The sequence below is a fragment of the Palaemon carinicauda genome, chromosome 22 (assembly GCF_036898095.1).
Source record: "Palaemon carinicauda isolate YSFRI2023 chromosome 22, ASM3689809v2, whole genome shotgun sequence".
In the NCBI taxonomy this organism is placed as follows: domain Eukaryota; kingdom Metazoa; phylum Arthropoda; class Malacostraca; order Decapoda; family Palaemonidae; genus Palaemon; species Palaemon carinicauda.
Window position 1 is genome coordinate 95,404,524 of NC_090746.1, and position 16,900 is coordinate 95,421,423.

Consider the following 16,900-nt stretch of genomic DNA (forward strand, 5'->3'; position numbering starts at 1 on the left):
TAGGCGGAGGCGGAGGCGCAACACTCTCAGCCCGACACTCACGCATCAAAACCGAAAGTTGTGACTGCATGGACTGCAGTAGAGTCAACTTGGGGTCGGCAGACACTAAGGTCTGCTGAGGTAAAGCCTTGACAGCAGAGATCTGTTGCGGCAGAACCTTACTCCTCTTAGGCGGAGAGCATTCAACTGATGACTGAGGAGAGTCAGAGCTAACCCAATGACTGCATCCGGGTTGTTGAACTTTAACTTCGTACGTCTGGCATAGGTCTGGACTTTACGTTTAAGAGGTCTTGAGACCTGAGACCAGCGTTACTCTGCCTTTATTTTCTCCCCTAAATCTCTTCTGCAGACGAGCAAAATAAGGGCTCAATCGTCTGCGGGTGGGAGTGACGGTCTCGGTAAGACACGCCCACAACCACCGAGGATACTTCTGTGCGCCGATCAAGGCCTGCTGAACCCTTATGCCCTTCGACATTGCTTCTCCCCTGGGCTTGGGAGCTTGCAAGAGGTCCCGGACTGGGAGGACGACTGGCGCGCACAGAAGTACCCTCACGCACAACACTGACATACTTTGCGCTAATCACTTATCACTTTGATTTCTGTTTGCACTTATTTCACTGAAATCGAAACTTTAAGTGGTTTGTACCTGAAACACGCAATTCTATCCTTTCTCAAAAGTTAGTAATTGCGAAAACAGAATTACAATGTAACAGAAAAATCTAATGAAAGATAATTCAGTGTCTGGAAAGAGACTAAACACTAGATCACTCTAGAAACGTTTAGTTTCTTCCCCTAAAGAGACTAGGGAGAAGAGCAAAAACGATAACGACGTTACTCGTACGCCTGGCAGGCTTGAATGAAACGTTTATCTTCCTCTTTCTCCCTCCGTCTCTATCTCTCTCTCTCTCTCTCTCTCTCTTGACTTAGAACCTGAGAGAAGAGCCCAATCATATATATCGTTAAAACATATTATTGTTAAAGGAAAAAACTGAAATATTTCCCAAAATGAAAAGTTCCTTTATTAGGATCAAAACCATTAAGTTAAGAAAGAATGAACAAAACGCTAGACACGGTTACTCTTACTGCAACGTGAAACCGTGAACATTCTTTCTCTATCGTAACGATAGAGTGCAAGTTGAACGTTCTGAACGTCAACAACTGCAGAGACAAAACAAAACGTTAGTTCAACTTTGAAAACAGTACGAGACTATCAAAGAAATTCTTTCAAACTCTGTGGCGGAAATAGCATAATATGTTAACAGGTAAAACCGAAATGACGGGCTCAATGTTAATTAACTTCGGTACCAAGAAAAGACCGCCTACTATTAGGAAGGTCAAATATAAACAAATATAAAAATTAATTTTAATAAGTTTATAATAAAAGGAAGTTAATCGAAGAGGCCTATAAGAGGCGGAGAGATACAAAATAAATCTATAACTTTTGTTAAGCAAAATTAAGAAAGAGAGTCTATACTCTCTTAGACACCAACACTTCCGTCTAAGGGAAGGGTCGGCCATTGAAAGGTGAACGAGAGTTCATACTCTCTTCGTCACCATAATTAATCAAATTAATTCCAAAAGCTAACTAAGCTAATATGTTATTTTTATTAATAAAATAAATTTTTGAATATACTTACCCGATAATCATGTAGCTGTCAACTCCGTTGCCCGACAGAATTCTATGGAGGGATACGCCAGCTATCACAATACTAGAAGGGGGTGTACTTACCAGCGCCACCTGTGGCCAGGTACTCAATCATTTGTTGTTTACACCTCCTCAATTATTCCTCGGTCCACTGGTTCTCTCTGGGGAGGAAAGGGAGGGTCGATTAAATCATGATTATCGGGTAAGTATATTCAAAAATTTATTTTATTAATAAAAATAACATTTTTCAATATTAAACTTACCCGATAATCATGTAGCTGATTCACACCCAGGGAGGTGGGTGAAAACCAGTGTACATGATTAAAGGATAGCTAAGTATCCCCAAATTTCATATAACAGTTATCTCAAATAACAATGAAATAATAAGTACCTGGTAAGGAAGTCGAATAGAACCGTTACTCTGCCTTTTATTTAAAGTTCGTCTTCCTTACTGAGCGCAGCGTTCCTCTTGGAGGCTGAATCAACCCAAAGGTGCCAAAGTACAAGGGGTTGCAACCCTACTAAAGGACCTCTACCAAACCTTTAACCCAGGCGCTTCTCAAGAATGAATAGACCACCCGCCAAATCCAAGGATGCGGAAGGCTTCTTAGCCTACCGTAACAACCATAAAAACAACAATAAAAGTATTCAAGAGAAAGGTTAAAAAGGTTATGGGATTATGGGAATGTAGTGGCTGAGCCCTCACCTACTACTGCACTCGCTGCTACGAATGGTCCCAGGGTGTAGCAGTTCTCGTAAAGAGACTGGACATCTTTCAGATAAAATGATGCAAACACTGACTTGCTCCTCCAATAGGTTGCATCCATAATGCTCTGCAGAGAACGGTTTTTATTAAAGGCCAACGAAGTAGCAACAGCTCTTACTTCGTGGGTCCTTACCTTCAGCAACGCAAGGTCTTCCTCCTTTAAGTGAGAATGTGCTTCTCTGATCAGAAGCCTTATATAGTACGAAAGCCCATTCTTGGACATGGGTCTCGAGGGTTTCTTGATGGCACACCATAAGGCTTCTGACTGTCCTCGAATAGGTTTAGACCTCTTCAGATAATATTTGAGAGCTCTGACAGGGCAAAGAACTCTCTCTAGTTCGTTACCTACCATGTTGGAGAGGCTAGGTATTTCGAACGATCTAGGCCAAGGACGTGAAGGAAGTTCGTTCTTTGCTAGGAATCCAAGCTGAAAAGAACATGTAGCTGATTCGGTTGTGAAACCAATGTTCTTGCTGAAGGCATGAACCTCACTGACTCTCTTAGCTGTTGCAAGGCAAACGAGAAAAGCAGTCTTGAGGGTAAGATCCTTGAAGGAAGCTGACTGGAGAGGTTCGAACCTAGATGTCATAAGGAACCTTAAGACTACGTCCAGATTCCAGCCTGGAGTGGAAAGACGACGTTCTTTAGACGTCTCAAAAGACTTGAGAATGTCTTGAAGGTCCTTGTTGGAAGACAGGTCCAAACCCCTGTGGCGGAGGACTGAGGCCAACATGCTCCTATACCCTTTAATTGTAGAAGTTGAAAGGGATCTCTCATTCCTAAGATGAATAAGGAAGTCAGCTATTTGGATCACAGAGGTATTGGTAGAGGATATTGAATTGGCTCTACACCAGCTACGGAAGACCTCCCACTTAGACTGGTAGACTCTACGAGTGGAAATTCTTCTAGCTCTGGCAATCGCACTGGCTGCCTCCTTCGAAAAGCCTCTAGCTCTAGCGAATCTTTCGACAGTCTGAAGGCAGTCAGTCGAAGAGCGTGGAGGTTTGGGTGCAACCTGTCTACGTGTGGTTGACGTAGAAGGTCCACTCTTAGAGGTAGAGTCCTGGGGAAGTCGACTAGCCATTGACGTACCTCTGTGTACCATTCTCTTGCAGGCCAAAGGGGAGCAACCAGCGTCAGCCGTGTCCCTTCGTGCGAGACGAATTTCTGCAGAACTTTGTTTATAATCTTGAACGGAGGGAATGCGTACAGGTCGAGATGGGACCAGTTCAGAAGGAAAGCATCTACATGAACCGCTGCAGGGTCTGGAACAGGGGAACAATAAAGCGGAAGTCTCTTGGTGATGGAGGTGGCAAACAGGTCTATGGTAGGTTGACCCCACAACGTCCAAAGTCTGTTGCACACACTCTTGTGGAGAGTCCATTCCGTGGGAATGACCTGATTCCTTCTGCTGAGGCGATCCGCTGAAACATTCATATCGCCCTGGATGAACCTCGTGACCAGAGTGAGGTTTAGACCTCTTGACCAAATGAGGAGGTCCCTTGCGATCTCGTAAAGGCTCCTCGAATGGGTCCCTCCTTGCTTGGAGATGTAAGCCAAGGCTGTGGTGTTGTCTGAATTCACCTCCACCACTTTGCCTAGCAGGAGGGACTTGAAGTTCAACAGGGCAAGATGGACTGCTAACAGTTCCTTGCAATTGATGTGGAGTAATCCTTGTTCCTTGTTCCACACTCCTGAGCATTCCCGTCCGTCCAAGGTCGCACCCCAGCCCGAGTCCGATGCATCCGAGAAGAGAAGAAGATGGGGGGTCTGGATGGCCAATGATAGACCCTCCTTGAGAAGAAGATTGTGCTTCCACCACCGGAGAGTGGTCTTCATCTCTTGGTTGATAGGGATAGAGACTGCTTCTAGAGTCGAGCCCTTGTCCCAATGAGCTGCAAGATGGAATTGAAGAGGGCGGAGGTGGAGTCTCCCCAGCTCGACAAACAGGGCCAGAGATGAGAGGGTCCCTGTGAGACTCATCCACTGTCTCACTGAGCAATTGCTCCTCTTCAGCATGCTCATGATGCACTGTAGGGCTTGGTTTATCCTGGGGGCCGATGGAAAAGCCCGAAAATCCCGACTCTGAATCTCCATTCCCAGGTACACAATGGATTGGGAGGGAATGAGTTGAGATTTCTCTAAATTGACTAATAGACCTAGGTCTCTGATAAGATCTAAAGTCCAAGAGAGGTTCTCCAGACAACGACGACTCGTGGAGGCTCTCAACAGCCAGTCGTCTAGGTAGAGGGAGGCTCTGATGTTCGATAAGTGCAGGAATTTCGCTACATTCCTCATCAGATGAGTAAAGACCATAGGAGCTGTGCTTAGGCCAAAACACAGGGCTTGGAACTGATAGACAACCTTTCCGAAAACGAATCTCAGGAAAGGTTGGGAGTCTGGATGAATGGGAACGTGAAAGTATGCGTCTTTCAAGTCCAACGAGACCATCCAGTCCTCCTGTCTGACCGCTGCTAAGACCGACTTGGTCGTCTCCATTGTGAACGTCTGCTTGGTGACATACTCGTTGAGAGAGCTGACGTCCAGCACCGGTCTCCAACCTCCTGTCTTTTTGGCCACAAGAAAGAGACGGTTGTAGAAGCCCGGGGATTGATGGTCCCGGACTATAACCACTGCCTTCTTCTGCACAAGTAGCGACACCTCCTGTTGCAATGCTAGCCTCTTGTCCTCTTCTTTGTAGTTGGGAGAGAGGTTGATGGGCGATGTGGTCAGAGGCGGTTTGAGGCAGAATGGAATCCTGTAACCGTACCTCAGCCAACTGACAGACTGTGCGTCTGCACCTCTCTTCTCCCAGGCTTGCCAGAAGATCTTGAGCCTGGCACCTACTGTTGTCTGGAGAATCTGAGAGTCAGTGCTTTCCCTTGGATGTCCTGGGTCCTTTCTTAGACTTGCCCCTGTGAGAGTCTGGACGGGAGCTTCCTCGGCTGGGGGCTCTACCACGAAAGGGCGGTATGAACCTAGTGGCCGGGGTATCAGCCACTGGAGAGCGATAAGTCTTGGGGACAGAGGTGGTAACCTTAGACTTACGAGCCGATGAAGCTACAAGATCGTGCGTGTCCTTCTGTATCAGGGCAGCCGACAAGTCCTTAACTAGCTCCTCGGGAAAGAGGAACTTTGAGAGTGGAGCAAAAAGGAGCTGTGACCGCTGGCACGGTGTAATGCTGGCTGAGAGGAAGGAACACAGTTGTTCTCTTTTCTTCAACACCCCTGATACAAATAACGACGCTAGCTCACCCGATCCATCCCTGATAGCCTTATCCATGCAAGACATAATTAACATGGCAGAGTCTTTGTCCGCAGGAGATGTTTTCTTGCTGAGGGCTCCCAGGCACCAGTCGAGAAAATTGAACATCTCGAAAGCTCTGAACAACCCTTTCAGAAGATGATCCAGGTCTGAGAAGGTCCAACAAACCTTCGAGCGTCTCATCGCAGTCCTCCTAGGCGAGTCCACCAGACTTGAGAAGTCAGCCTGGGCAGAGGCAGGAACTCCCAAGCCTGGTGCTTCCCCTGTGGCATACCAAACGCAACCTTTCGATGCGAGCTTCGTTGGAGGGAACATGAAGGAAGTCTTGCCCAGGTGTTGTTTAGACTGAAGCCAATCCCCTAAGATCCTTAAGGCCCTCTTGGAGGATCTAGCTAGGACAAGCTTAGTATAGCACGACTTAGCTTGTTGCACGCCTAGCGAAAAACTCAGATGGAGGAGAGCGGGGAACAGCAGAGACGAAGTGGTCAGGGTAAAGCTCCCTGAGTAGAGCCAAGACCTTTCTAAAATCAACAGACAATGGAGAAGGCTTAGACTCCTCCACGTCTGATGAGGGATCAAGATGTGCCTCCTCATCATCCGACACTTCATCAGCAGAAGGTAGCGAAGCAAAAGGACCAGAATGCTGAACCGCAGAGTCAGAACGGGTAGGAACAACAGCAGAGGTTTCCTCAACTTGAGGGAAAACCTGAGGTTCAGACTGCATAGGTTGAACAACAGTCGGAGCAGAAGGCAGGTGCAAGGGTGAAGGAGGTTGACTCCTAGCAAGAGTTGCACCCAAGGAATGCACCAGCTGAACGGAGGACGGAGGCGGAGAAGTCCGTTCCTGTTCCTGAGAGATGAGTGGAGCATGAGAAGGTTGAGGCTGCGCAGAACAAGGTAAAGTTCTAGCAAGCTGAGGCTCCTGAGGCGCAAGTGCATGGTGTAGATGAGCTTGCCTAGATGAGGGTTGAACTCGGTGCAGCGCTGGTGCAGCAGACAGACTCACGGAGGGGAGAGGTTGTTGTACCCCAACCGAGAGTTGCACCACTGGTGGAGCAGCAAGGGGAGGAGGAGGAAGAGTGTAACTCTCCTGATCCCCAAGCAAAGGTTGCCTTAAAGAAGGCTGAGGCTGAACAACACTGTGAACAGCAAACTCCGAAAGTGGTTCAACATCGTACGCCTGGCAGATGGTGCTGCGACCAGGCGGAGCAGGTGCAGGCTGGGCGAGCACAGGCGGAGCAGGTGCAGGCTGGGCGAGCACAGGTGCAGCGAGAACAGGTGGAGGGAGTGCAGGCAGAGCAGGTGCAGGCTGGGAGAGCACAGGCGGAGCAGGTGCAGGCTGGGCGAGCACAGGTGCAGCGAGAACAGGTGGAGGGAGTGCAGGAGGTGCAACACTCTCAGCCCGACATTCACGCATTAAGTCCGAAAGCTGAACTTGCATGGACTGAAGCAGGGTCCACTTGGGGTCGGCAGAAGCGATAAAAGACTGAGGTAAAGTCACAGTCGGGGTCTGTATGGGCAGAACCTTACTCCTCTTGGGCGGAGTACTGTCGATCGATGACAGAGGCGAGTCGGAGCTGAGCCAATGACTGCAACCTGGCTGAGCACTCGCTGACTGAACTCTACGTTTCAGCGGTCTCGAGACCTGAGACCAACGTTTCTTCCCTGCATGAAGATCAGCGGACGAGAAGACGGGCTCAATCGTCTGCAGGTGGGAGTGACGGTCTAAGGAAGACACGCCCGCAACCACCGAGGATAATTCTGTGCGCCTAACAAGGCCTGTCGAACCCTTAAGCCCTTCGACATTGCTTCTCCCCTGGGCATGGGAGCTTGCAAGAGGTCCCGGACTGGGAGGACGACTGGCTCGCACAGAAAAATCCTCACGCACCACACTGGCACCACTAGCACTTGGCACTGCACAGACACTAGCACTCGTCACAGCACTGGCACTATTTCCACCCACTGCACTCTTGACCTTCAGTTCTTTAACCTCGGCCATCAGAGACTTATGGTCACTTACCACTGATTCTACCTTGTCTCCTAAAGCCTGAATAGCACGCAAAACAGTTGACATATCAGGCGGAGGGCACACAGTAGGTTCGGGGGTAGCCACTACAGGGGTAGGAAAAGGTAGGGGATCATGAGGTGAGGAAAACATAGAAGAGTGAGAAGAACTTCTCCTAGCTCTAGTTCTCTCTAACTTGGATGAATATTTTAAAAGACGTACAAAATCCAATTCCGAAAGTCCGGCGCACTCCTCACACCGATTTTCTAATAGACAGGGCCTGTCCCTACAGTCAGAACAAGCGGTGTGAGGATCTACCGAGACCTTCGGAATACGCCTATTGCAAGACCTACATCGTCTATGGGAGGGAGCTTGCGAAACGTCAGACATCTTGTTTCAAAGAGTAAGTCAAAGGGTGATCCAAAAAACAAGCAAAAATTCATTAACCGTTAATCAGAGTTTATATAAAAGCTAACTAGCTAATATAAAAAGGATTCCAGTATGCGACAGCCGTTAATCTAAGAGAATACTTCACCAAATATCCATGAATAAACTCGAAGACCATGAGCGTATCCCAGAACGTCTAGCCGGAAGCACGACAGAGGAATAATTGAGGAGGTGTAAACAACAAATGATTGAGTACCTGGCCACAGGTGGCGCTGGTAAGTACACCCCCTTCTAGTATTGTGATAGCTGGCGTATCCCTCCATAGAATTCTGTCGGGCAACGGAGTTGACAGCTACATGATTATCGGGTAAGTTTAATATTGAAAAATAGAAGTTTCCAGTAAAGCGACAGCCGAAATCAAAGAGAAATACTTCACCAAAGTCGTGAAAATACTCCAAGAACATAAGCGTATCCCAGAACGTCTAGCCGGAAGCACGACAGAGGAATAATTGAGGAGGTGTCAACAAGAAGTACTTGAGTACCTGGCCACAGGTGGCGCTGGTAAATACACCCCCTTCTAGTATTGTGATAGCTGGCGTATCCCTCCATAGAATTCTGTCGGGCAACGGAGTTGACAGCTACATGATTATCGGGTAAGTTTAATATTGAAAAAAAAGTGGTAAATCTAAATTAGTCACAATTACTGTAAATTTAACCTGCCCCCAATACAGTAAGTCCAACCAGCAGTCCTAGGATGGAGTAATTTTTCATCACATAAGAAAAATCACAAATCTAATTTGCATATTTTCTAACTATACAAGCACAAGTCCTTTAACAGGAGTACTGTATGTTTTCAGCAAAGCTGGATACAGGTGTTAAAACTTTAATGAGGTGACGGTAGTCATTGCTCGAAGGCGGGGAAGCCGCCCCCAAACCTGACAGACCACTGAGCTCTAGCTTTGATCTTCAGCCTAGGTCCTAGGGAAGTGAAATCTAAATAATTCAGGTTTGTAGAGTTAGCAAAAATACAAAAGACTAAAAATTTGCAATTTATTCCTACACAAATACATACAGTACCCTTGTCCTTTAATATGAGACACATCCATAAGAAGGAGAAGTCCCTATATTTACTATCCAGGAAAAGTCTTGTACTAAGAGCAAAAGTGATGATTCTCATCAACCTCCTTACAACCTGGGCATGATATAGGAAAACCTATATCAGTGTGGAAGATCTATTGCCAGAATGTATGGTCATTATGAAAATACTGTAAATGGGTTGCATACATTTGGTCATCCTCACCTTCATCTGGGAAGATGGGGGAAATACTTCTAAACCAACCTTATTTGTAAGAAAAGTTGCTCATAAATGTGGCTCCCCTACATCCAATCAAGCAAATAGCGGAGCGACTGCTCCACCTCAAAGGAAGAGGTAGAAGGGCCAGTCTATTTACCTCTAATTCTAGACTTGCATCATGACTACTATCTTAGAAGAGAAGTTTCTTGTTCCATGAAGGAGCTAGATTTGCTACTCAATCTGCTGAGCAACTACCACCAGGCCACGGATATGCCAGTATCCAGGGACCTGTCGGTATACTCCAGTAAGTAATGGGCAGAGACAGTTCTGTCATTATTAGACTCTTGCCTTAAAGAATTATGCCCCTGACAGGTTCTTCCTGAGTGCTGGGATAGATCAGATATGCCTGACTGCATGCGCATGAATCCGGGAAGGTCCCTCCATCTCCTTACCTGTAAGGAAAGTACATCTGATCATCTTACAAACCCAGAAAGAAACAGTATTCTAGGATCCTCCCTTAATTGTAGTGTCCTCCAAGAATCGGGCGGCAATAATTCTGGTCCCTCCTCGTCACTTCTCGTAGGGAAGAGATGAAGAAGGATCTTCAGTCCTGAATGGCTAGGTTGTAGGTCCTGAAGTGAAGCAAAACTCTGAATGACTTGTGACACAGGGAAAGTTGTGTTGTTTTCTACTTGCTCCGTTATGAACAATCTAGTCGAGAATATTAGAGGGTTGAAGCCTTATCAACTGTCCGTTCCACTGTTCAAGTGGGGATCCCCTGAGGGGTCTGCAAAGTCGTGAATCTTTTCTTGCTGCTTGAGCTTCATATGAGATCCTAATGGTCTGGTTGATTCTCGCAGAGTTAAGACTTAAGACCTAGTTGAAAACTTAGTTCAAGAGATAAGAAGTATTCTTCACTGCAAAGATTTAAGAGCTTCCTTGATAAAAGAAGAAATGACTTATTTGGATGCTAATTGGCTTATGGCCCCTTGGAGCAATCATGGTCATACTGTCATCAACCGACAGATAAGTGATCTGCAAAACAGGAAGCCGAGCAGAAAAGTGGAAGCATATAGAATTCCAATGGAACAGGGACTGGGACTGAGGAGCAGAAACTGTAAGTTCAAGTCCAAGTGAGTGGAAAACGAGTCAGGAGATGGTGACAGCCTGATGTAAGAAGCCTTTCCACCCTACAATGGTGAAGGGATCACAATTAGTCCTACACTGAGTTACTATTGACCAAGTGTGTTTATTTGAATTGCTCTCCTGCCAAGAAGAACCTTGTAAACAGCCTTACCTTGTCAACTTCCCGAGAGTGTGCCTGTTCGATAAGGCTTTGTGAAACAAGCCCTAAGTACCAAGTACTTCACCAATTCTACGTACAAAGAAAAGTATTAGTTACACTGCATGCATTACCAGTAGGCTGAAAAGCAGGTGTCTTTCTTCAGTGTACCAGTTCCTTGAAGTCGTCATGTACACCAGCTGTGTCCCATCCTCCTTGGATTCGTCTATGAATGGTAGGATCCCTAGATGTGGGGTTCGAGTGGAACTTCCCTGGAGATGAAACCGTCAGTCAGCCACAAAGCTAAATCATTCCATGTTTACTTCTTCACCGGAACTGAAAGTTAAAAAAACATGCTGGCAACTAACTCATGATGCTTCCAATAACCCAGAAGCAATCGCTGGAGTGGGAGCTCCCATAGAACAAGTTCCCCAATAACAAGGGAAGACCCAGAAGATTTTATCGTTCAGCCAGTTCTTGGTCATGTGGGAGCAATGGTGCTACCTCCCTCTGCTGAAACGAATGTTCAGGATGTTATCAGCATAATTTGGCCCTCTATTTTGGCCTAGCCATGCAGCTGGGTTACTGATTGAACACTATTCTTCTATCTTGGCAAAAAGAAGTCTATTTCCTTGGTCCTAGAGCATTGCCTCCAAGATGAAGACACGACAAGTTAGTTGTCAAGAAAACTCACGGAGTCTCTCTATTGTTGAAAGTTATGGTATAACCTACAAAGACTTGTAATTCTGTGGACAGTCAAAAAGACCATTCTTTACATCCCACTTGTTCTGTTGCATGCATTTCAATTTGTTATAAGTTTGAGAATACACTGCATGTAAGACAGGACCATAACATAAAATTATACAAATGTTTTAAGTAAATGCGCTTAACTCAAGAGTTAGGTTAGTCTAGTCTTTTGTGTACATTCCATGATTTGCATGTTTACTTTGATATGATGTTCCAGTTAGAAAGATTTATATATCATGTATATAATACCTTTGGACTATTATAGTTCATATATTTTCTATGTATCTTACTTTTAGTACTGTAAAGTACAGTACACTCTGTTGTGATGGTATTACTACATCTAATAACTTAGTCAATGTTGTGGCTTGTATGCTAATTGTTTAGCTTAGAAATGTGCGTTGCTCTTATTCCGTTTATTAAAAATTAATAGCTTCTGTTAAAAGTACAAAATGTAGTGCCGCACAGCTGTTCCACCGATCTTCTTTCGACCAATGTTTCCACTCTTGTTATTTACGCAAGCGCCAATATCCGGGTGTGTGTTGATGCTCTTTGAATTTCTGTTGTAGAAGACTGTTCAATGTTCACAAATAAAGTGTTCAAAGTTAATTCCACTCATTTACATTATTAGCCCAGGGATGTTTGGCACATGGGAGAAATATTAGTGGGCCTCTCCAAAGACTGTCATAAAATACCAAAGTCCAGAGGCATAACCCAGCATTATTAACGGGAAAAAGAGACTTGTCCAAGAATTAAAAAAAGAAAATTTTAAAAGCCAAATTTGAAGAACATCCAGTAGCACAGCTGTATTATTCAGCAGTAAGAATCAAGGTGACTGTTCAGTGTACCAGAAGAAGGGGCGGGATTTCCCACCACTTATCAGGTAACTACCGACTTCTAACGACACTTCATTAAAAGTTTTTAACTGTAGAGATCCAGCTGTGCTTGACTGCATCTCCTATTAAAGGATGAAGGTTTGTATTAATGAAGGAACAAATGACTAATTAGCCAGCAATCATTTCTTTAAGCGAATTACAGTTTTGTTAGAAATTAAAGCATAATCTATCAACCTTAGTTCTATTAAAAGTAACTTGGGGGTTGCAGGGGATACGCTAACATAGAAAAGCTTAAGTGGGGGCACTTTAGGTTAATTAAAATCTCTAGGATTTAGTAAAATAGGTTATTTTCCTTTTCCATGCAGGCGTTACCCGTGACTGGTGTGCGGACACCAGTCACGGGTAGTAATAAGAAAGTTATCGTCTGTCCCAACGGACTTCATTCAACCCCCAATATCAATATTGCTATATCCAAAGCTAGGCACTATCAATGGCAAATGATAAGACAAAATTCTAGCCTCCTGGTTAGTACAGTGGTAACGTGTTTGCCTAGCATTCGCATGGCAAGAGATCGATCACCACCCAGGACCGTGAGTTTAAGCTGTTTACTGGGGAGGCCACTGCTGTGGTAGGGCACCACAGTGGGAGGTTGGGCTTGCCCGGCTGACGTTCTGGTGAGCGTCTATTCTGATGGAACTGAAACTGAAACCAGACACCTATAACCTTTAATAGAACTCACACCTGAACTACAACTACTTGCCGGTGTGACGGTCTGAACGATCCCCCGGTCTCAGAATTCTCCTTGATAATCTGCGCATGCGCGAACATTACCGTTTGCCAGTGCATACGAGGTTGGTTTTATTTTCCTGTAATGTTAGCGTGCGCAGCTCAACATTACCGCTTGCCAGTACATACGAGCTTGATGTTTTATTTTCATGCGAGCAAAGCGAGCTAATGGCGGAAAAGAACCATTATACAATGTCAAGGAGAATTCCGAGACCGCGGGATCGTTCAGACCGTCACACCGGCTTACGCCCCCTTTTGTCCACATTCATTTGATCATCCTGACAACTGTAGCGAGTTTCAGCTAGTCTACAGTAGACCCTATAAAGTAGTCCAAGCCATAATAATGCAGATAATGTAGATAGATACAAACATAAAACACTTTTGATGTAATATTTAGAGAGTACGTAGGATTACACTTCAAATGTTATCGCCAACCACTTGTTTTGTTTACAAACTTACTCAGAGTTGTTGGGTGGAGGTGTTATCTTTACATCGGCACCTCCTTAGTTTCCTTTTTTTTTAGTTCTTTTATTTTCTTCTCTTTCTTTACACACACACATACATACACACACAGATATATATATATATATATATATATATATATATATATATATATATATATATATATATATATATATAAAACACATAAGAATATTCTTCTATTCCTTCTTCATTAAATAAAAGGATTCTTATTGTCGTCTTTTCCTCTACGTATGGTTGCTGCAATTATCTTATTTGTTCTTCTTTCTTCGTTGAGTTCTTGATAGTAAAGTAAGAAATTAGAGAGGTCTTCTATCTGTTCCAAAAAAGCTTACATTCTTCACTTCCTCCTTTACGTCTTTTCATACATTTAGTCTGAATCAAGGGGCCCTAGCTCTATACAAAATAACTACAGTATATCTGGTTTCCTGTCATAAAACATTTCTTCTCCTACTTGGCTCTTTACTTTTATATATACTTATATACTACTTTTTTCTTTTATCTCTTCCTTCCATTTTCACTATCTACTTTTCTAATCTTGGCCTTAGGTTCCTCCCATCGAATTCTCCTGAAGGTTCCATTGTTCATATCCATATCTATCAATCATCTATTACGTTTCATCCGCTGTCATTTCTCCCAGAATTTTCTTCAGCATATCATACTGTATATGCATACTCTATATATATGGATTGGTGTGTGACTATGCCAATGGCACATTCGCTTTTGGAAAGCTTCAGATTTACAAGAAAGGCGAATGAAAACAAAAATTTTAGCATTTTGGATTAGGATTGGGTAGGCCTACTAAGCTGAAATAACCGAGGTTTCCAGAAACAATCTTCTCCATCATCAGGACCAAAACAATTGATGCATGCAAATTCATATACATTTATGTAAAATTTTATCAATTGAATATAACGGGTCAGGCATAAAAATATACATCTAAAATGAAACATGAATTACTATACCACTTAAAGACGAATGCTATAGGCCTGGTACTACTGATACAGAAAATTTTGCAAATAAAGATAAGTTAAGATAACACACTACTTCATAGAGTAGATACACATGAACACAACACCAACACGAGAACGAAATTTGACAGGAAAGTTAAATTTATAAGAAAGGCGAACGAAAACTAAAAGTTTAGAATTTAGGAACAGTAAAGAAATCATTAAAAGGCATGAAAAGAGGCAAGCAGCAGGAGAAGATGGCATAACAATTGATTTAATGATATATGGAGGAGATTCCATAGTAGTAAAATTGGCTGAACTTTACACAAAATATCTGCAAGAATGCTCTATACGTACAACTAAGAAAAACTTTATCCTGATACTAATTCACAAAAAGGGATATAAAGAGGCCTAAAATATTACCAGCCAATAAGAATATTTTCATCAATATATAAAATATTCACAAATGTCATGTTAGGCCGAATAGGAAAACAGTTAGGCTTTAATCAACCAAGACCGCAGGCAAGTTTTAGAAGTGGATATACAACAACTGACAATATCCATGTAATTAATTAACCAGCTAATGGAAAAATCAGCGCAATATGACAAACCACTATGTATGCCATTTATAGACTATGGGAAAGCTTTTGATTCTGTCAAAACCTTATCAGTAATGAATGCCCTTCAAAGACAAACATTAGACAAATCTTATGCTAGAACACTTGAAGATATCTATACAGGAAGCGCAGTACAACCATCCAGAAACTTCATAAAGATAATGAGGAAATTCTGATTGAGAAAAGAGTTAGACAGGGAAACTTCATCTTTCCCTAATTATTCACAGCATACTTAAAGTAGTTTTTAGGAATTTTTCTTGTGAAAATGTTGGAAATAATATTGATGGGGAATACCTTAGCAACTTAAAAAAAATTCAGATGACATAATTATGTTTAGTGAATCATGGGAAGAATTGCAAAAGATGATTGAAGATTTGAATAGAGAAAGCGGAAATGTAGGACTTGAAATGAATATGAGTAAAACTAAGATACTGTTCAATGAAAATGCAGAGAAGCAATAAATAAGAGTTATGGACGAACCTCTATAGACTGTTAATGGATATACAGTACGTATTTAGGACAGACAGTAAGTGTTTCTCCAGGACACAAGACCGAAATAAAAATGAATAACCATGGAATAGAGGAATTTTGGTAAACTAAATGATATGAAAAGTAAAATGTCATTTTCTTTAGAAACTAAAGTATTTAATCAAATGGTCCTACCAGTTTTAACTTACACTTCATAAACTTGGAGCCTTACTAAAGCCTTACCACATAAGCTAATTACAACTCAGAGAGCTATGGAGAGAGAGCGACATGGATACAAATAAAAAACAAAGTAGAAGATATCCAAACAAAATATAAAGAGAAGAAATGGACAAGGGCCGGACATATTATGAGAATGACAGGTAGTAAATGGACATTAAGAATAACATAATGGGTCCATAGAGATTGCAAAAGAAGCAGGGGAAGGAAGATAAGACGATGGATTGACGAAATAAGAAAGTTTGCGGGGGTGGACTGGACTGGCATAGAAAGACCATAAACAGACGCAAGTGGAATAACATGTCTGAGGCCGTTGTTCTTCGGGGAGCTAGTGACAGCTGATGATGATATAGCCTCTCTCTCTCTCTCTCTCTCTCTCTCTCTCTCTCTCTCTCTCTCTCTCTCTCTCTCTCTCTCTCTCTCTCTCTCTCTCTATATATATATATATATATATACATAGTATATAAATATGTATATATATACATATATATATATATATATATATATATATATATATATATATATATATAAATCAAGAGAATAAAAACAGTGTTATTCGAAAGGTAATCATTAAACTAGTATCAAGTGTAAGTTTCAAATGTCCATAATTTTTAAAGGTGAATCATGTTCTTTAATCATGAACTTTCTTCGAAGCAAAGGATGTTGTAATTAGACAGCATCTTTAGTGATAAGATTAAGATGAGTATTTTAGTACTTCTTTTGTCACATGGATATTTTTACCTGTTGTTATGCAATTAACAACGATTATTCAGACGATATGTTATGTATGTTTTTCAGTTAATATGTTTATGAAAGTTAGCATTAAACCATTGCCGTTGCCAACTCGTTTGTTATGTAAGTCACTTACATGCTAAAGCCTTAATTAAGATTGCTTGAGATCTTTCTAATAGAAGAAGAAAATGGAGATAGAATATCCCTAAAGAATTATCCGATATTCAATAAAATAAGTAGGGTTAGGTTCAAATCTTTTTCATTTTGTATTAGCGATGTTTTATGATTCCTGACTTGATGATAAGTGTTACCGTCATCATAAGACAGATGCAATGTTGATAGCTTAACTGTTTATCACAAAAGAGAGAGTATTTGTTAGAATGATGAATTTCATGTCGAATAAAAT

General features: G+C 42.7%; 1 protein-coding gene across 3 annotated transcripts in view; it reads right to left on the minus strand.

Moving 5' to 3' along the window:
- LOC137616642 (lysosomal Pro-X carboxypeptidase) overlaps positions 1 to 16,900 on the minus strand; it is a 124,789-nt gene that overhangs the window by 107,343 nt on the left and 546 nt on the right. The window contains exon 1 of one of the 3 annotated variants that reach the window (XM_068346556.1): positions 13,381 to 13,496. The exons of 1 other annotated variant lie outside the window; for it this stretch is intronic. The gene's annotated coding sequence lies outside the window, so the exon portion shown is untranslated. Of the gene's footprint in view, positions 1 to 13,380; positions 13,497 to 16,900 lie in introns of those variants that run through there. One more of the 3 variants, XM_068346557.1, reaches the window with a different exon arrangement.